Genomic DNA, 21743 nt, shown 5'->3' with positions numbered 1-21743 from the left:
AATGTATGTACACAGTGACTACACCAGCAGAATAGTGAGTGCAGCTCTGGAGTATAATACAGGATGTAACTCAGGATCAGTACAGGATAAGTAATGTAATGTATGTACACAGTGACTGCACCAGCAGAATAGCGAGTGCAGCTCTGGAGTATAATACAGGATGTAACTCAGGATCAGTACAGTATGTACATACATACATACATGTACTGCAATCATCCATTCCACGTGATAAAACTGTGCCTTATAATAAACCATACAGTGAAGACACGAGTCACAGACTCTTACGGTTTCTTACCTGAGGGCCCAAATACTTGAGTCCATCCAGATTTACTTCCCATTCAATTAACAGACGATAATCATCATCCTTGCCCCCCCATATCCTGACGACGAAGCAGGACACAGACGTATCCAGCCGGTCAGGCATCAATCCAAATTCCAGGCTTCTCCATGTTGGATTCTGCAGAGGAAGATAAGGAAGCTACTTATAACATTGTCATAGGCACCAAATCTCAGACCATACACCTGAAGACTCCACAGGCGGCAGTAGTTCACGCATACCCTACGCGTTTCGGTCTCCCGAGTCCTTGTTCACAGTATAATACTTAAAGGGGTTCTCCAGGCTTTTAATATTGATGACCTATCCTCAGGATAGGTCATCAATATCAGATCGGCAGAGGTGTCGGTGCCACATGTCTACATGCCGTCTTCCTTCTTGCCGCTGCTTTGCCATAGACACAGCAGCAGGAAGAGAGACGGGAAATGTGCCTTTCCTTCTTACAGCTGATCGGCGGGGGTACCAGGTGTCGGACCCCCACCAATCTGATAGGCCATCAATATTAAAAGCCCGGAGAACCCCTTTAATACATGTACATAGGAAAAAAGGCATCACGCCCGAGCACCAGACCCCTCCTTTTTTGTGGTACATACAGAAAAACCAATCTGTATCTGTCATTACAGAAAAGGAACGCAAGGCATCAAATAAAGTGGATGCTGTAGTGTGGCTGAAGCACAAGCAGGGTGAACTGGGGCAAAATGGATGTTATATACTTCCCCCAGTAGTTACAGCAGCCTCCAAATACACCCTTCCCCCAGCAGTCACCACTGCCCCTATATATACTTCCCCACCTCCAGTACTCAAAGCAACCCTACACACACCTTTCCCACCAAGCAGTCACATCAGCCCACTCCCCCAACCTGTACAGTAGTGACGGCAGGACCCTCCATCCCCTCCACAGTCACAGCAGACACCCTCTATGCCCTCCGGTCTTGTGTTCTCACTACACATATGGAGACCATTACCAGCCCCTAACATTGGGCCCTGCTAACAGAGTCCGGTAGAGGGAGCGGCGCACATTGCCGTCACTACCCGGCAATAGTCAGTAAGGTGGGTGGTGGGGCGGTGATCGGTCACAGCACTTGGCACCACATGGAAGCCCCTGGCCAACGAATACATGCCTAGTGAAGGACCTGGGGAGCTACCAGGAGTAACAGAGAGACACGAGGCGTCCTGGCTTTTATTAACATTCCTCCATTCCTTACTGGGCGGCAAAATAGAGGTAAATGAGAGGCAGCCCTCCGCCGAATCTGAGCGGAGTCACACGAGGCCGGGCAATCTGCACACATCTCCCCACGTCGTGGACACAAACTGCATTCATTTCACAGCTCTCTAAGGTATATGGGGTGGGGTGAATATAGGGTCTATATGGAATGTGGTGTATATGGGGTGTGGTGTATATGGGGTGTATATAGGGTCTATATGGAATGTGGTGTATATGGGGTGTATATGGGGTGTGCACTCCAGAAACACAAACTATTCACATCAGAGGGGGGAAGGAGATGTCCTTGCAAACCCTTTAAATAGTCCATAGATCTGACATACAAATCTGCCCTCTGAATGACATCATAAAACACAAATACAGAAAAATGTAATAAAATAATCTGCTACTATTAATAAAAATAATGTAATATAATATGAATACATAAGGTAATATAATACTGCTACTATTAATTGTAAAAACAAAAGGACATAAAAGGACCTTTTCTCCGCAATCTACACCAGAAATGGAGGCACATGTCTGTTTAATAAATGACCCCCATAGTGTTGTGTCCAAAAATGGCCACATTATGAAAATATAACAGTATTTATCTCGTATGATGAATAGTGTAACAGGAAAAAATAAAAAAATGGTAGCTTTGCCGAAAAAAATAATACGTGATCCAAAACTCAAGCCCACACCTTCCCACAGCTTTATAGACATAAATATTTTAAAAAAAAGTTATAATGGGGTTATAATATTTTTTTTAATTTTCTTAAGAATTAAAGGGATTGTGGTGGCATACTGCTAGGATAGATAGAATCGGGTCCCATAGGAGGAACCCGCACCAATCTGGAGAACAGGACCCCTGAAGGGAAGAGCGCACTGTTCTGGAGATAGGAGAGGGTCCCAGAGCAGGAACCCGCACTTGCGATATGCCACCACTGTCTGAGGTAGGGTTGTTGCAATACCAAATTTTTGGTATATAAACATATGTAAAATTGGGAAAGAGGGTGATTTATACTTAATATGTTGGTGTTTTTTTTTACTCTTTATTTAATAACTATTAGCCCCCCTTAGGGGCTAGAACCTGGGATCTTTTAATCCCTTGTCCTATTCACCCTAATAAATCTCTATTAGGGTGAATAGGACTTCACACTGTCCCTGCTGCCCTGTGCATAGTGCACACAGCAGCAGGGAGATTACCATGGCAGCCAGGGCTTCAGTAGCATCCTGGCTGCCATGGTAACCGATCGGAGCCCCAGGATTAGGGCTCATTCACACAAACTTTTTTTACGATCCGTATACGGGCCGTTTATTGCGTTCCATATACGGAACCATTCATTTCCATGGGTACTCCATGAGCATTCCGTTTCCGTTCCGCTACATTTTGAGTCTTGTCCTATTATTGTCCGCAAATCACGTTCCGTGGCTCCATTCAAGTCGATGGGTCTGCAAAAAACAAACAAAAACGGAACACATACAGAAATGCATCCGTATGTCTTCCGTATCCGTTCCGTTTTTGCTGAACCATCTATTGAAAATGTTATGCCCAGCCCAATTTTTTTCTATGTAATTACTGTATACTGTATATGCCAAATGGAAAAACGGAACAGAAAAACGGAACAGAAACAAAAAAATGGAACAACGGATCTGTGAAAAATGGTCCGCAAAACACAGAAAAAGCCACACGGTCATGTGAACAAGCCCTTACACTACTGGGGCTCCGATCAGAAGCTGCCACTGCCACCAATTAGAGGAGGTGAGGGGACTCTGTGGCCACTACCACCAATGATTTTAATACTGGGGGGGCACTGTGCCACCAATGATAATTAACCTTTAATATAGGAATTGGGTTTTGGCAGCAGATCAGCGGCAGCTACCCCCTCAGGTGTCGCTGGAACACTGGGAGTCTAACGTCTGGGATGCCCACTGCCCATGAACATGTGGGCTGAACATGTACAGGATACGGGGCCACGGTGCCCGTCACATGTACGGATCATGTGCCATCAGTATCAGTATAACCCAACTAAGTCCAGACCCATGAAAGGTCATCCTATCATTGGTGGCGCAGTGTGCCCGCCCCTCCTCCGCCCCTCTCTTTCCTCATTGGTGGCAGCGGCACAGGGGGGAGGGAGAGAGAGACTGCTTCCTTCTCCCCTGTACTGCTGAGGGAACATGAGCGTGCTCATGTTCAGAGATACTAGACTGCGCAGCAGTCCAGTATCGAAAAAATGGAAATCCCGGTATCGCATTGATACCGGGACAAAAGTTTCGATTGGGTATCGAAATTCCGATACCCGCAACAACCCTAGTCTGAGGTGCGACAACCCCATTAAAACACAAGAAAAACGACTGTATGTAAATGTGGCATCTCTGTAATCGCACTGACCCAGAGTATGAAGGTAACAGCTTAGTTTTACCACATAGGGAACTATGTAAAAACGAAACCCATAAAACTATTGTGAAATTGTGTGTTCCCCCCCCCCCCTCAATTATAGATTGCTGCTTTTCCAAGACTGCTTTACCAAGAGCTGATCTACAAGAGCATTGGAGATATTCAGGAGACTAACTTAGTCTAACTCAGAGTTTTTCTACTGTAGCATAACTTCAGTGGTGTTTCTGGTGGATACTCAGACACTGTGTTTCAAAAGAGGTAAGGAATTTGCTAGACACGGTATCTCTATTGTCTGATTGCAAATGAGCATAGGCGAGTAAGGTGTTAATTTGCTGTTGGGGGAGGAGCCTTTGCTAATTATAGCTTGCTGCTTTTCCTAAGAGCTGATCTACAAGAGCATTGGAGATATTCAGGAGATACTCTGGAGGTGGATACAATCTAAACAAGTAAGATTTGTTTGTTTAAAATCTTTCCCCTCTTTACAATGGCAGACCTGGTTCTGTGCAGGAATTGTTGTGCTTTTATTTCAGGTTCCACTCTTCAGAGGTTTGGATACTGTCTGATCTGTAGACAGCTCTCCATAATGCAGCAGGAAATTACCTTTTTGAAATATGAGATTTTTAAATTAACCACTAAACAAACTCAGGCTGAGAACATTGCAATGCCACTGCCACAGAGGCCCCCTAGAAATGGAAGATGGGTTACTGTAGGTTCTGGTAGACTGAGAGTTGTGGATAGAAGGCATGTCCCACAGTCTGTGGCTCTCCATAATTCATTTGCAGCACTTTCAGAGTGCAAGAGCAACATGGAGGATGGCTCAAGCACAGTGGGTGAGAAACAATCATCTCCCATGCCTAAAGTATGTAAGACTGCAGCCAAAGACAAAAAGGAGAAGGTGAGGATTGATAGTAAGCAGCTGTTGGTGGGCGATTCCATCATAAGAGGTGTGAAGTTTGAGGAGAATGGTGTTGTGAGATGTCTCCCTGGTGCTACCGCTAGCAGGGATAGACGACGGATCCTTAATATTGTTAGGCAAGCAAAGCAGGAAAGGGAAGTGGATGTTATTCTCCATCTTGGGACAAACGATCTGGCTTGCAATGAGGTTTCAAAGGTGAAAGAAGCTTTTCACACACTTGGAAAGGATATACGGGAGGTTGCATCAACTGTTTCATTCTCTGCAGTTTTGCCTGTGCATAACCTTCAGCATGACAGGAAGATGCACATTAAGGAATTCAATGTATGGCTTGGTGAATGGTGTCTGAACCAAGGGTTTGGCTTTGTGTCTCATGTTAGCTCTTGTTGGAATGGAAAAGAACTGTACAAGAAAGATGGTTTGCATCTTTCTCTCAAGGGAACGAATGTCCTCGGTGAACAGTTCCAAGTATTTGCTAAGGAGCATTTAAACTAGGAAAGGGGGGCAAAAGAGTGATAATCCAGCAGTCAGACTGCCCCCCGGAACAATGCCAGAAGAGGCCAGTAGCACAAAGGTTAAGAAATTACAAGCTCAGAGTCTTGTCTACAAATGCTCGCAGTCTAGGGAATAAGATCAATGAACTTGAGGCTATAATGGCATCTGAGAATATAGATGTAGTGGCTGTTACTGAGACGTTGTTCAAGGGGAGTAATGACTGGGATATATCAATACCAGGGTTCTCTCTATACAGGAAAGACAGAGAAGGCAAGAAGGGGGATGGGTGGCCCTGTATGTGAAAGATAGCATAAAATCTAATTTGATCCAAGTAAGCGAGAACAATTTAGAGTCAGTTTGGGTTACCTTGCAGCTTGATAATCATAAGGTAACTCGTGTAGGTGTGATATATAGACCACCTAGCCAAGTCAAAGAATTAGATGATCTACTAGTTGAGGAAATAGCTAAAATGACATTGAAGGGGGAAGTTATCATTATGGGAGACTTCAATCTTCCAGATGTAAACTGGAAAACCAAAATAGCTAGTTCTGCCAGGAGTACAGATATTCTAAATTCCCTACTGGGATTATCTCTACAGCAAGTAGTGGAGGAGCCAACCCGGAAGGAGGCCATTTTAGATTTAGTATTCACAAATGGGAATTTGGTATCTGATATTACTGTAGGGGAAAGCTTGGGATCTAGTGATCACCAGTCAGTGTGGTTTACTATAAGTACAGTGACTGAGTCACACCACACAAAACAAAAGTTTTAGATTTTAGAAAAACTGACTTTTCTAAAATTAGATTAGTGGTATACGAGTCCCTATCAGACTGGAACAGTTTCATTGGAGTCCAGGAGAAATGGGACTACTTAAAAGTGGCACTATTGAAGGCAACAGAAAATTGCATTAGGCTTGTCAGTAAAAGCAAAAATAGGAAGAGACCACTGTGGTACTCAGCAGAAGTGGCCTAAAATCATTAAAAACTAAAAGATAGCATTTAGGAATTATAAAAAAAAAAACACAAAGCGAGGATGACAGGCAAATTTATAAGATTAGGCAGAGAGAGGCCAAACAAGTTATAAGAGCTTCTAAAGCACAGGCAGAAGAGAAATTAGCTCAGTCAGGAAAAAAAGGCGATAAGGCATTCTTCAGATACATAAATGAAAAAAGGAAACTAAAACAAGGAATTACCAAATTAAAAACAAAAGAAGGAAGGTATATGGAAGAAGATAAAGAACTAGCTGACTGCCTCAATGAATACTTCTGTTCAGTTTTTACAAAGGAAAATGAAGAAGAAGGACCTCAGTTAGGAAAGAAGACTAATGAATCTTTTGATGCATGTGTCTTTACAGAGGAAGAGGTTCTAAGTCAGCTGTCTAAAATTAATACAAATAAGTCATAGGGGCCTGATGGGATGCACCCAAAGCTATTAAAAGAGCTCAGCGGTGAACTAGCAAAACCATTAACAGATTTATTTAACCAATCACTGGCAACAGGAGTCGTCCCAGAAGATTGGAAATTAGCAAATGTTGTGCCCATTCACAAGAAAGGTAGTAGGGAGGAATCGGGCAACTATAGGCCAATAAGCCTGACATCAATAGTGGGGAAATTAATGGAAACCATACTTAAGGAGAGGATTGTGGAACATTTAAAATCGCATGGATTGAAAGATGAAAACCAGCATGGGTTTACTTCAGGGAGATCATGTCAAACTAATCTTATAGATTTTTTTGATTGGGTGACTAAAATAATAGATGGAGGAGGTGCAGTAGACATCGCTTATCTAGACTTTAGTAAGGCTTTTCATACTGTCCCACATAGAAGGCTTATCAATAAAGTGCAGTCTTTGGGCTTGGACTCCCATATTGTTGAATGGATTAGTCAGTGGCTGAGGGACAGGCAACAGAGGGTTGTAGTCAATTGAGTATATTCAGACCAAGGTCTTGTTACCAGTGGGGTACCTCAGGGATCTGTTCTGGGACCCATACTGTTTAATATCTTTATCAGCGAAATTGCAGAAGGCCTCAATGGTAAGGTGTGTCTTTTTGCTGATGACACAAAGATTTGTAACAGGGTTGATGTTCCTGGAGGGATACACCAAATGGAAAAGGACTTAGGAAAACTAGAGGAATGGTCAAAAATCTGGCAACTAATGATAAGTGCAATATAATGCACCTGGGACGTAAAAACCCAAGAGCAGAATATACAATCAGTGATACAGTCCTAACCTCAGTATCTGAGGAAAGGGATTTAGGGATCATTATTTCAGAAGACTTAAAGGTAGGCAGACAATGTCACAGAGCAGCAGGAAATGCTAGCAGAATGCTTGGGTGTATAGGGAGAGGCATTACCAGTAGACAGAGGGGGGCGCTCATGCCGCTCTACAGAGCACTAGTGAGACCTCATCTGGAGTATTGTGCTCAGTACTGGAGACCATATCTCCAGAAGGATATTGATACTTTGGAGAGAGTTCAGAGAAGAGCTACTAAACTGGTACATGGATTGCAGGATAAAACTTACCAGGAAAGATTAAAGGACCTTAACATGTAGAGCTTGGAAGAAAGACGAGACAGAGGGGATATGATAGAAACTGCTAAATACATAAAGGGAATCAACAAGGTAAAAGAGGAGAGAATATTTAAAAGAAGAAAAACTGCTACAAGAGGACATAGTTTTAAATTAGAGGGGCAAAGGTTTAATAGTAATATCAGGAAGTATTACTTTACTGAGAGAGTAGTGGATGCATGGAATAGCCTTCCTGCAGAAGTGGCAGCTGCAAATACAGTGGAGGAGTTTAAGCATGCATGGGATAGGCATAAGGCCATCCTCATATAAGATAGGGCCAGGGGCTATCCATAGTATTCAGTATATTGGGCAGACTAGATGGGCCAAATGGTTCTTATCTGCCGACACATTCTATGTTTCTATATAATTCCACTCCACTTAGAATTATTTCCCGCTTCCCACTACATCATATGTAATATTAAATGGCGCCATTAGAAAGCACAACTGGTCCTGCAAAAAAACAAGCTATGTGAACAGAAAATGTAGACCTTTCTTTTACAATGAGGCTCTATGGTGACCGGATGCCGCTGTACGACATCAGTCTGAGGCGTCCATTAACGTATACTGTATGTATTTTGTGTAAATAAAACAGATGGGAAAAACGTGATGTGAACCCAGAACCTCAGAACTTTGTGCAAACGTTTTTTTTTTTTTGCGTAAACTGTTGCATTTTAGACCATCACTGGATTATCGTTTTTGGAGCCTTCCTAGGTCTAAAACTTGACCCATTTGGTGCATTTTATGCCCCATTCTAGACGCGGTCGTGTTTGTAATGACACTTACGTTGACTAACCCACCTTTGTAAACTTTCTCCCCCCCGAGCAGGTGAAGTGTGAAGTAGGTGTCCAGCAGGCGGTATCCGTTCTTGCTGACGATGTTCCGCGCTGCGATGCTGCGCAGGTGGCGAAGGCGCCGCTAAAAGACGATTAAAACAAAAAGGCAGCGAGTAGATGGCAAGAGAACAAAACGTCATGTGACAGGACAGGGACGAGAACCCCCGTGGCAGTGGTCACCGACCTACAAACCTCAGCATGACGGTCACAGGTAGGTATGCAGTCGCCTATGTGGAGGAGAATGTGGACCCTGACAACTTCCCTATAACAAAGCAAATCAAAACCACAGGCCAGGGAGTGTTGTCGTGGGGGCACAGGAGCAGATGGTGACTGACAGCCACTGGTCACCCTGCTTCCCACAGACGAGGATTCAGCTAAAGTAATACCACTGCTTCATGGTTCTCCCTGTACAAGTGTCAGTTATCACTTTACAACTAGCATTCTATTCATGAATCGAGAACAAAAAAGAACAAGCCTGTTCAGGACAGCGAGCAGACAAATGGCACATATCCCACCATGCCCCAGGTGATCAACCACAAAAAAACTTTCCCTCATTAAAGGGGTTTTCTGATCTCACAAAGTATCGCTGGAACCCTGGGAGTCTAACGTCTGGGATGCCCACTGCTCATGAACATGTACAGGATACAGGGCCCCGGGGCCCGTCACATGTACGGATCATGTGCCATCAGTATCGCCCACATTCCCAGAGGCTTCTCTGCATCAATGAGTGTAATAATCGGCAACATGTGACACGGGGAACGTTCCTACCGTGTGATGTCTGTTACAGAGATTACAGGAGCACAATCCACAGGGAACAACGGCCAAGACAAGTCATCTCAGCTCTACACCCCCTGTAGTCAGTGGTACAGTCCGGTCTCTACATTGTAGGAGCTCTACACCCCCTGTAGTCAGTGGTACAGTCCGGTCTCTACATTGTAGGAGCTCTGCACCCCCTGTAGTCAGTGGTACAGTCCGGTCTCTACACTGTAGGAGCTCTACACCCCCTGTAGTCAGTGGTACAGTCCGGTCTCTACATTGTAGGAGCTCTACACCCCCTGTAGTCAATAGTACAGTCCGGTCTCTACATTGTAGGAGCTCTACACCCCCCGTAGTCAGTGGTACAGTCCGGTCTCTACATTGTAGCAGCTCTACACCCCCTGTAGTCAGTGGTGCGGTCTGTTCTCTACATTGTAGGAGCTCTACACCCACTGTAGTCAGTGGTACAGTCCGGTCTCTACATTGTAGTGGCTCTACACCCACTGTAGTCAGTGGTACAGTCCGGTCTCTACATTGTAGTGGCTTTACACCCCCTGTAGTCATTGGTACAGTCTGATGAGCCAAACTCCTTCCATGTTGCAAGTCTTGCAGGTTCTGTTCACATCTGCGACAGTGGACAACCTAAAAGGCCCATTATAAGACAACAGGGTCCATCATCCACCACTGGTGTCTGACATACACGTCACATAAACATCAGCCAAAGCAGATGATTTTGGTGCAACTGGCCAGCCATCTAATGTGTATATATATATATCTGTCCCAATTCTCCTCCAATGACAGGGGATACATTGGGGATGTTAGTTTTCAACAGGCCAGATCCGCTGTTCAAGGGAAAGGAGTCTGCCAGAGAACACATGTAACCTCTGCTGAGATAAGTGTGCGTTTGTATCGGGGGGGGGTCGAGGGCGCTAAACTTAAAAGGGTTTTCCGGGAATTTAATATTAATGACTAGAGTTGAGCGAACACCTGGATGTTCGGGTTCGAGAAGTTCGGCCGAACATCCCGGAAATGTTCGGGTTCGGGATCCGAACCCGATCCGAACTTCGTCCCGAACCCGAACCCCATTGAAGTCAATGGGGACCCGAACTTTTCGGCACTAAAAAGGCTGTAAAACAGCCCAGGAAAGAGCTAGAGGGCTGCAAAAGGCAGCAACATGTAGGTAAATCCCCTGCAAACAAATGTGGATAGGGAAATGAATTAAAATAAAAATTAAATAAATAAAAATTAACCAAAATCAATTGGAGAGAGGTTCCATAGCAGAGAATCTGGCTTCCCGTCACCCACCACTGGAACAGTCCATTCTCAGATATTTAGGCCCCGGCACCCAGGCAGAGGAGAGAGGTCCCGTAACAGAGAATCTGTCTTCATGTCAGCAGAGAATTAGTCTGCATGTCATAGCAGAGAATGAGGCTTCACGTCAGCCACCACTGCAACAGTCCATTGGCATATATTTAGGCCCAGCACACACACAGGCAGAGGAGAGAGGTCCCGTAACAGAGAATCTGGCTTCATGTCAGCAGAGAATCAGTCTGCATGTCATAGCAGAGAATCAGGCTTCACGTCAGCCACCACTGCAACAGTCCATTGTCATAAATTTAGGCCCAGCACCCAGGCAGAGGAGAGAGGTCCCGTAACAGAGAATCTGGCTTCATGTCAGCAGAGAATCAGTCTTCATATCATAGCAGAGAATCAGGCTTCACGTCACCCACCACTGTAAGAGTCAATTTTCATAAATTTAGGCCCAGAACCCAGGCAGAGGAGAAAGGTCCCGTAACAGACAATCTGGCTTCATGTCAGCAGAGAATCAGTCTTCATATCATAGCAGAGAATCAGGCTTCACGTCACCCACCACTGTAAGAGTCAATTTTCATAAATTTAGGCCCAGAACCCAGGCAGAGGAGAAAGGTCCCGTAACAGACAATCTGGCTTCATGTCAGCAGAGAATCAGTCTTCATATCATAGCAGAGAATCAGGCTTCACGTCACCCACCACTGTAAGAGTCAATTTTCATAAATTTAGGCCCAGAACCCAGGCAGAGGAGAAAGGTCCCGTAACAGACAATCTGGCTTCATGTCAGCAGAGAATCAGTCTTCATATCATAGCAGAGAATCAGGCTTCACGTCACCCACCACTGTAAGAGTCAATTTTCATAAATTTAGGCCCAGAACCCAGGCAGAGGAGAAAGGTCCCGTAACAGACAATCTGGCTTCATGTCAGCAGAGAATCAGTCTTCATATCATAGCAGAGAATCAGGCTTCACGTCACCCACCACTGTAAGAGTCAATTTTCATAAATTTAGGCCCAGAACCCAGGTAGAGGAGAAAGGTCCCGTAACAGACAATCTGGCTTCATGACAGCAGAGAATCAGTCTGCATGTCATAGCAGAGAATCAGGCTTCACGTCAGCCACCACTGCAACAGTCCATTGTCATAAATTTAGGCCCAGCACCCAGGCAGAGGAGAGAGGTCCCGTAACAGAGGATCTGGCTTCATGTCAGCAGAGAATCAGTCTGCATGTCATAGCAGAGAATGAGGCTTCACGTCAGCCACCACTGCAACAGTCCATTGGCATATATTTAGGCCCAGCACACACACAGGCAGAGGGGAGAGGTCCCGTAACAGACAATCTGGCTTCATGTCAGCAGAGAATTAGTCTGCATGTCATAGCAGAGAATGAGGCTTCACGTCACCCACCACTGCAACAGTCCATTGGCATATATTCAGGCCCAGCACCCAGGCAGAGGAGAGAGGTCCCGTAACAGAGGATCTGGCTTCATGTCAGCAGAGAATCAGTCTGCATGTCATAGCAGAGAATCAGGCTTCACGTCAGCCACCACTGCAACAGTCCATTGTCATAAATTTAGGCCCAGCACCCAGGCAGAGGAGAGAGGTCCCGTAACAGAGGATCTGGCTTCATGTCAGCAGAGAATCAGTCTGCATGTCATAGCAGAGAATCAGGCTTCACGTCAGCCACCACTGCAACAGTCCATTGTCATAAATTTAGGCCCAGCACCCAGGCAGAGGAGAGAGGTCCCGTAACAGACAATCTGGCTTCATGTCAGCAGAGAATTAGTCTGCATGTCATAGCAGAGAATCAGGCTTCACGTCAGCCACCACTGCAACAGTCCATTGGCATATATTTAGGCCTAGCACACAGGCAGAGGAGAGGTTCATTCAACTTTGGGTAGCATCGCAATATAATGGTAAAATGAAAATAAAAATAGGATTGAATGAGGAAGTGCCCTGGAGTCCAATAATATATGGTTATGGGGAGGTAGTTAATGTCTAATCTGGACAAGGGACGGACAGGTCCTGTGGGATCCATGCCTGGTTCATTTTTATGAACGTCAGCTTGTCCACATTGGCTGTAGACAGGCGGCTGCGTTTGTCTGTAATGACGCCCCCTGCCGTGCTGAATACACGTTCAGACAAAACGCTGGCTGCCGGGCAGGCCAGCACCTCCAAGGCATAAAAGGCTAGCTCTGGCCACGTGGACAATTTAGAGACCCAGAAGTTGAATGGGGCCGAACCATCAGTCAGTACGTGGAGGGGTGTGCACACGTACTGTTCCACCATGTTAGTGAAATGTTGCCTCCTGCTAACACGTTGCGTATCAGGTGGTGGTGCAGTTAGCTGTGGCGTGTTGACAAAAGTTTTCCACATCTCTGCCATGCTAACCCTGCCCTCAGAGGAGCTGGCCGTGACACAGCTGCCTTGGCGACCTCTTGCTCCTCCTCTGCCTTGGCCTTGGGCTTCCACTTGTTCCCCTGTGACATTTGGGAATGCTCTCAGTAGCGCGTCTACCAACGTGCGCTTGTACTCGCGCATCTTCCTATCACGCTCCAGTGCAGGAAGTAAGGTGGGCACATTGTCTTTGTAGCGTGGATCCAGCAGGGTGGCAACCCAGTAGTCCGCACAGGTTAAAATGTGGGCAACTCTGCTGTCGTTGCGCAGGCACTGCAGCATGTAGTCGCTCATGTGTGCCAGGCTGCCCAGGGGTAAGGACAAGCTGTCCTCTGTGGGAGGCGTATCGTCATCGTCCTGCCTTTCCCCCCAGCCACGCACCAGTGATGGACCCGAGCTGCGTTGGGTGCCACCCCGCTGTGACCATGCTTCATCCTCATCCTCCTCCACCTCCTCCTCATCCTCGTCCTCCTCGTCCTCCAGTAGTGGGCCCTGGCTGGCCACATTTGTACCTGGCCTCTGCTGTTGCAAAAAACCTCCCTCTGAGTCACTTCGAAGAGACTGGCCTGAAAGTGCTAAAAATGACCCCTCTTCCTCATCCTCCTCCTCCTCCTCCTGGGCCACCTCCTGTTCCATCATCGCCCTAAGTGTTTTCTCAAGGAGACATAGAAGTGGTATTGTAACGCTGATAACGGTGTCATCGCCACTGGCCATGTTGGTGGAGTACTCGAAACAGCGCAACAGGGCACACAGGTCTCGCATGGAGGCCCAGTCATTGGTGGTGAAGTGGTGCTGTTCTGTAGTGCGACTGACCCGTGCGTGCTGCAGCTGAAACTCCACTATGGCCTGCTGCTGCTCGCACAGTCTGTCCAGCATGTGCAAGGTGGAGTTCCACCTGGTGGGCACGTCGCATATGAGGCGGTGAGCGGGAAGGCCGAAGTTACGCTGTAGCGCAGACAGGCGAGCAGCGGCAGGATGTGAACGCCGGAAGCGCGAACAGACGGCCCGCACTTTATGCAGCAGCTCTGACATGTCGGGGTAGTTGTGAATGAACTTCTGCACCACCAAATTCAGCACATGCGCCAAGCAAGGGATGTGCGTCAAATTGGCTAGTCCCAGAGCTGCAACGAGATTTCGCCCATTATCACACACCACCAGGCCGGGCTTGAGGCTCACCGGCAGCAACCACTCGTCGGTCTGTTGTTCAATACCCCGCCACAACTCCTGTGCGGTGTGGGGCCTGTCCCCCAAACATATGAGTTTCAGAATGGCCTGCTGACGTTTACCCCGGGCTGTGCTGAAGTTGGTGGTGAAGGTGTGTGGCTGACTGGATGAGCAGGTGGAAGAAGAGGAGGAGGAAGCCGAGAAGGAGGAGGTGGCAACAGGAGGCAAAGAATGTTGCCCTGCGATCCTTGGCGGCGGCAGGACGTGCGCCAAACAGCTCTCCGCCTGGGGCCCAGCTGCCACTACATTTACCCAGTGTGCAGTTAGGGAGATATAGCGTCCCTGGCCGTGCTTACTGGTCCACGTATCTGTGGTTAGGTGGACCTTGCTACAGATGGCGTTGCGCAGTGCACACTTGATTTTATCGGATACTTGGTTGTGCAGGGAAGGCACGGCTCTCTTGGAGAAGTAGTGCCGGCTGGGAACAACATACTGTGGGACAGCAAGCGACATGAGCTGTTTGAAGCTGTCTGTGTCCACCAGCCTAAATGACAGCATTTCATAGGCCAGTAGTTTAGAAATGCTGGCATTCAGGGCCAGGGATCGAGGGTGGCTAGGTGGGAATTTACGCTTTCTATCAAATGTTTGTGAGATGGAGAGCTGAACGCTGGCGTGTGACATGGTTGAGACGCTTGGTGACGGAGGTGGTGGTGGTGGTGTTGGTGGTACATCCCCTGTTTGCTGGGCGGCAGGTGCCAACGTTCCTCCAGAGGCGGAGGAAGAGGCCGAGGCGGCAGCAGCAGAATAGGCCGAGGCGGCAGCAGCAGAAGAGGTAGCAGGGGGAGCCTGAGTGACTTCCTTGGTTTTAAGGTGTTTACTCCACTGCAGTTCATGCTTTGCATGCAGGTGCCTGGTCATGCAGGTTGTGCTCAGGTTCAGAACGTTAATGCCTCGCTTCAGGCTCTGATGGCACAGCGTGCAAACCACTCGGGTCTTGTCGTCAGCACATTGTTTGAAGAAGTGCCATGCCAGGGAACTTCTTGAAGCTGCCTTTGGGGTGCTCGGTCCCAGATGGCGGCGGTCAGTAGCAGGCGGAGTCTCTTGGCGGCGGGTGTTCTGCTTTTGCCCACTGCTCCCTCTTTTGCTACGCTGTTGGCTCGGTCTCACCACTGCCTCTTCCTCCGAACTGTGAAAGTCAGTGGCACGACCTTCATTCCATGTGGGGTCTAGGACCTCATCGTCCCCTGCATCGTCTTCCACCCAGTCTTGATCCCTGACCTCCTGTTCAGTCTGCACACTGCAGAAAGACGCAGCAGTTGGCACCTGTGTTTCGTCATCATCAGAGACATGCTGAGGTGGTATTCCCATGTCCTCATCATCAGGAAACATAAGTGGTTGTGCGTCAGTGCATTCTATGTCTTTCACCGCTGGGGAAGGGCTAGGTGGATGCCCTTGGGAAACCCTGCCAGCGGAGTCTTCAAACAGCATAAGAGACTGCTGCATAACTTGAGGCTGAGACAGTTTCCCTGGTATGCATGGGGGTGATGTGACAGACTGATGGGGTTGGTTTTCAGGCGCCATCTGTGCGCTTTCTGCAGAAGACTGGGTGGGAGATAATGTGAACGTGCTGGATCCACTGTCGGCCACCCAATTGACTAATGCCTGTACCTGCTCAGGCCTTACCATCCTTAGAACGGCATTGGGCCCCACCATATATCGCTGTAAATTCTGGCGGCTACTGGGACCTGAGGTAGTTGGTACACTAGGACGTGTGGATGTGGCAGAACGGCCACGTCCTCTCCCAGCACCAGAGGGTCCACTAACACCACCACGACCATGTCCACGTCCGCGTCCCTTACTAGATGTTTTTCTCATTGTTATGGTTCACCACAACAACAAATATATTATTTGGCCCAATGTATTGTATTCAAATTCAGCGGGATATAAATTTGAGGCCTAGTATTTAGGCGCTGGGTGACCGGTATGGATTTAGTGACAGAATTAGACTTGGAAATGCACAGAAGCGTGTGTGTGAAGTTATTCTGAATGACCCAATGTGCACCTTGAATATTATATACCCTTTTGGGATAGATTTCAAATAGCTCTGATATAGCAGGAACCACTAAATTATGAAATTGCTAAATTGGGAATTGTACTTCAACCCAGAACAAAAAATGTGCTTTGACGGACACTAAATAACTTTCCCAGCTACAACAGGACAGCGGTAACGAGAGATTCAGCGGGATATAAATTTGAGGCCTAGTATTTAGGCGCTGGGTCACCGGTATGGATTTAGTGACAGAATTAGACTTGGAAATGCACAGAAGCGTGTGTGTGAAGTTATTCTGAATGACCCTATGTGCACCTTCAATATTATATACCCTTTTAGGGATAGATTTCAAATAGCTCTGATATAGCAGAAACCACTAAATTATGAAATTGCTAAATTGGGAATTGTACTTCAACCCAGAACAAAAAATGTGCTTTGACGGACACTAAATATCTTGCCCAGCAACAACAGTACAGCGGTGGGTAACGAGAGATTTAGAGGGATTTAAATTTGAGGCCTAGTATTTAGGCGCTGGGTCACCGGTATGGATTTAGTGACAGAATTAGACTTGGAAATGCACAGAAGCGTGTGTGTGAAGTTATTCTGAATGACCCTATGTGCACCTTCAATATTATATACCCTTTTAGGGATAGATTTCAAATAGCTCTGATATAGCAGAAACCACTAAATTATGAAATTGCTAAATTGGGAATTGTACTTCAACCCAGAACAAAAAATGTGCTTTGACGGACACTAAATATCTTGCCCAGCAACAACAGTACAGCGGTGGGTAACGAGAGATTTAGAGGGATTTAAATTTGAGGCCTAGTATTTAGGCGCTGGGTCACCGGTATGGATTTAGTGACAGAATTAGACTTGGAAATGCACAGAAGCGTGTGTGTGAAGTTATTCTGAATGACCCTATGTGCACCTTCAATATTATATACCCTTTTAGGGATAGATTTCAAATAGCTCTGATATAGCAGAAACCACTAAATTATGAAATTGCTAAATTGGGAATTGTACTTCAACCCAGAACAAAAAATGTGCTTTGACGGACACTAAATATCTTGCCCAGCAACAACAGTACAGCGGTGGGTAACGAGAGATTTAGAGGGATTTAAATTTGAGGCCTAGTATTTAGGCGCTGGGTCACCGGTATGGATTTAGTGACAGAATTAGACTTGGAAATGCACAGAAGCGTGTGTGTGAAGTTATTCTGAATGACCCTATGTGCACCTTCAATATTATATACCCTTTTAGGGATAGATTTCAAATAGCTCTGATATAGCAGAAACCACTAAATTATGAAATTGCTAAATTGGGAATTGTACTTCAACCCAGAACAAAAAATGTGCTTTGACGGACACTAAATATCTTGCCCAGCAACAACAGTACAGCGGTGGGTAACGAGAGATTTAGAGGGATTTAAATTTGAGGCCTAGTATTTAGGCGCTGGGTCACCGGTATGGATTTAGTGACAGAATTAGACTTGGAAATGCACAGAAGCGTGTGTGTGAAGTTATTCTGAATGACCCTATGTGCACCTTCAATATTATATACCCTTTTAGGGATAGATTTCAAATAGCTCTGATATAGCAGAAACCACTAAATTATGAAATTGCTAAATTGGGAATTGTACTTCAACCCAGAACAAAAAATGTGCTTTGACGGACACTAAATATCTTGCCCAGCAACAACAGTACAGCGGTAACGAGAGATTTAGAGGGATTTAAATTTGAGGCCTAGTATTTAGGCGCTGGGTGACAGGTATGGGTTTAGTGACAGAATTAGACTTGGAAATACACAGTAGCGGGTGTGTGTGAAGTTATTCTGAATGACCCAATGTGCACCTTCAATATTATATACCCTTTTAGGGATAGATTCCAAATAGCTCTGATATAGCAGGAACCACTAAATTATGAAATTGCTAAATTGGGAATTGTACTTCAACCCAGAACAAAAAATGTGCTTTGACGGACACTAAATATCTTGCCCAGCAACAACAGTACAGCGGTAACGAGAGATTTAGAGGGATTTAAATTTGAGGCCTAGTATTTAGGCGCTGGGTGACAGGTATGGGTTTAGTGACAGAATTAGACTTGGAAATACACAGTAGCGGGTGTGTGTGAAGTTATTCTGAATGACCCAATGTGCACCTTCAATATTATATACCCTTTTTGGGATAGATTTCAAATAGCTCTGATATAGCAGGAACCACTAAATTATGAAATTGCTAAATTGGGAATTGTACTTCAACCCAGAACAAAAAATGTGCTTTGACGGACACTAAATATCTTGCCCAGCAACAACAGTACAGCGGTAACGAGAGATTTAGAGGGATTTAAATTTGAGGCCTAGTATTTAGGCGCTGGGTGACAGGTATGGGTTTAGTGACAGAATTAGACTTGGAAATACACAGTAGCGGGTGTGTGTGAAGTTATTCTGAATGACCCAATGTGCACCTTCAATATTATATACCCTTTTTGGGATAGATTTCAAATAGCTCTGATATAGCAGGAACCACTAAATTATGAAATTGCTAAATTGGGAATTGTATTTCAACCCAGAACAAGAAATGTGCTTGAACGGACACTAAATAACTCGCCCAGCTACAGCACTAGGGACAGATTTAGCTGGATATAAATTTGAGGCCTAGTATTTAGGCGCTGGGTGACCGGTATGGATTTAGTGACAGAATTAGACTGGGATATGGCCAAAAAATAAACAGACTATTGCTGGTTAAATGCACTTGGTGTGACAGCTTCACCCTGATGTAGGCTTTAGCCAAAAAACAACCACACCATTGAGGGTTAAATGCACTTGGTGACAGGCGCAGCTTGCCCCTGATTTTGTATATGGCCAAAAAATGAACAGACTATTGCTGGTTAAATGCACTTGGTGTGACAGCTTCACCCTGATGTAGGCTTTAGCCAAAAAACAACCACACCATTGAGGGTTAAATGCACTTGGTGACAGGCGCAGCTTGCCCCTGATTTTGTATATGGCCAAAAAATGAACAGACTATTGCTGGTTAAATGCACTTGGTGTGACAGCTTCACCCTGATGTAGGCTTTAGCCAAAAAACAACCACACCATTGAGGGTTAAATGCACTTGGTGACAGGCGCAGCTTGCCCCTGATTTTGTATATGGCCAAAAAATGAACAGACTATTGCTGGTTAAATGCACTTGGTGTGACAGCTTCACCCTGATGTAGGCTTTAGCCAAAAAACAACCACACCATTGAGGGTTAAATGCACTTGGTCGCAGCTTGTGCTGGCGCACCACAAGACACAAAATGGCCGCCGATCACCCCAGAAAAATGAGACTGACAAACGGTCTGTGCAGCCTAAAAACAGTGAGCAATTGAGGATCAGCAGCTCAATGATCCACAGCTGCAGATCGATCAGTTAATCAAGTCCTTTGGAGGAGTTAATCTGCCTAATCTCGCCCTACTGTCGCAGCCGCAACCTCTCCCTACGCTAATCAGAGCAGAGTGACGGGCGGCGCTATGTGACTCCAGCTTAAATAGAGGCTGGGTCACATGGTGCTCTGGCCAATCACAGCCATGCCAATAGTAGGCATGGCTGTGATGGCCTCTTGGGGCAAGTAGTATGACGCTTGTTGATTGGCTGCTTTGCAGCCTTTCAAAAAGCGCCAAGAAAGCGTCACAAAAGCGCCAAGAAAGCGACGAACACCGAACCCGAACCCGGACTTTTACGAAAATGTCCGGGTTCGGGTCCGTGTCACGGACACCCCAAAATTCGGTACGAACCCGAACTATACAGTTCGAGTTCGCTCATCCCTATTAATGACCTATCCTCAGCAAGCGCCGCCTTCTCTTCATCGTTTACCTGCTGCCCGTCGACATCGCAGCAGTGAGCAGTGTAATACAAGAAGCCTCCCATTCACTTCTATGGGACGGCTCTGTAGTATTGATGGGTATAGGAATGAGCCCTCCTATAGAAGTGACGGCTTCTTGTAGTTACACCTACTCACGTTGAGGTGTGACTGGCGAGCAAGTAAACAATGAAGAGAAGGCTGCTCTCGCATGGAGCGATCGGCGGGGGTCCTGGGCAGGGGTGCACCAGCAATGAGGCCAGGTGAGGCGATCGCCGTAGGCAGCACCAAGAAGCGGGAAGAGGGGGAGCAGTGCAAGGCCATGGGCAATGAGCGCTTTCATTGTGGCAAAGGGGTTAGGTTAAGAAATTGGGAGGGGGGGGCACAGTTTCAGTTTTCGCCTTAGGCAGCAGAAAGGCTAGGTGCACCCCTGATGCTGGGTGTTGGACACCCGCCAATCTAATATTGATGACCTTTCCTGAGGATAGATCATCAATTTTAAAATAATGGAAAACCCCTTCAAAGCTGGGTGACACAGACTTGTCACGTAACTTGTGCGCCACTTTTTCCCTTTTTATGAATTGCAACCACAGTGTCGCTGAGTCAACCATCTCCTGTTCGTCAGTGGTGTCCCCCGACTCAAATAAATCTCCCAAGGTTGTGACCATAACTGGGCTGCCTGTGAACTGCGTCAGTACCCCGGAAAATGTCGACATTGGGAGCCGTTAATCATTCGCCCACAATGCCCGGTGAGAGAAGGGCATCGCCCACAATGCCCGGTGAGAGGAGGGCATCGCCCACAATGTCCGGTGAGAGGAGGGGATCGCCCACAATGTCCGGTGACAGGAGGGCATCGCCCACAATGTCCGGTGACAGGAGGGCATCGCCCACAATGTCCGGTGACAGGAGGGCATCGCCCACAATGTCCAGTGACAGGAGGGCATCGCCCACAGTGCCCGGTGAGAGGAGGGCATCGCCCACAATGTCCGGTGACAGGAGGGCATCACCCACAATGCCCAGTGACAGGAGGGCACCGCCCTGTGACGGGGATAATGACGGACTCACCTGCTGGGTGTGCAGCTCTACATGCAGAGACCGCGGCCCGGCCACCATTCCCACCCCAGGAGGGATAGACACAGGGGCCAGCACCGGCATACCCTCCCTGACGCTGCCCCTCACTGGCTCAGGCAGGCTCATGACGGCGGCTCTCCGCTCCTCCGCTCACTGACTGACTAGATGATGCCACCATCCTGCGCTCTGCACATGCGCGCTTCCGACCAATGGCACAGCCACGTGCTACGCCCCTAAAAACGACATCAGTGCCTTTGATTGGCTAAGACGGATTGCTATAGAAAAAAAAGGTTTCATTGGTTATCCCTACCGCCAATCAGCATTGGAGGGGCGTGTCCATGATGGAGCCGAGTCCCGCTGCTCGTATGATTGGATGTTTCTGTTCCTCGGAGCGAGGTGCGGCTTATAACCGCTTTA

The 21743-nt window shown here is 46.8% G+C and overlaps 1 pseudogene; it reads right to left on the bottom strand.

The window, feature by feature from the left end:
- Positions 1-21480, bottom strand: part of LOC122923131 — a 71059-nt pseudogene extending 49579 nt beyond the window's left edge.
- Between the last annotated feature and the right edge of the window lie 263 nt (positions 21481-21743).

The sequence above is a fragment of the Bufo gargarizans genome, unplaced genomic scaffold (assembly GCF_014858855.1).
Source record: "Bufo gargarizans isolate SCDJY-AF-19 unplaced genomic scaffold, ASM1485885v1 original_scaffold_1246_pilon, whole genome shotgun sequence".
Lineage (NCBI taxonomy): Eukaryota > Metazoa > Chordata > Amphibia > Anura > Bufonidae > Bufo > Bufo gargarizans.
The sequence above is the reverse complement of the archived record's forward strand: the minus strand, read 5'-3'. Positions and strand labels throughout refer to the sequence as shown.